Here is a 500-nt window from a genome sequence, read left to right on the forward strand (position 1 = left end):
TAACAACCAATTCGAAAACGAGAATTCCCAATCCCTGAAACCGGGCCTGACAATTGCGTCCAGTCAGAAACAGTTATACAGCTCTCGCCACCAAAAGAAAACAAAGTTCAAATTAATGTTGCTCCCTGGCTAGCAACTGTCACGGCAATAACTGCAAAAGGAGGAATAATTACATCATCGCACTCCAGTCTTAAGATTCGCATTATTTTAATTTATATGAAAGGGCTTGGAGTAGACTGATGCATGCAACACTTCAAGAGTAGGGTAGCTTTTAAACTTCAATATCCTCCTGCAAGCAGCGCTATAAACAAGCTAGAGTAGGTCCAGCATGTCAAAACAATAGCAGGGAATCTCATACCCTGTCATACTCACTGTTAACATAACAATTCAAATCCAACACTTTGCAGAAAACTATGGAACCAAACCCTACAGGTTATTGGGCCACTCTCCAATATAGAAAGGAAAATCCCAAGACCTACAGCTAGCGATCAGGGGTCAAT

Source organism: Porites lutea, chromosome 2, assembly GCF_958299795.1.
Source record: "Porites lutea chromosome 2, jaPorLute2.1, whole genome shotgun sequence".
NCBI lineage: Eukaryota > Metazoa > Cnidaria > Anthozoa > Scleractinia > Poritidae > Porites > Porites lutea.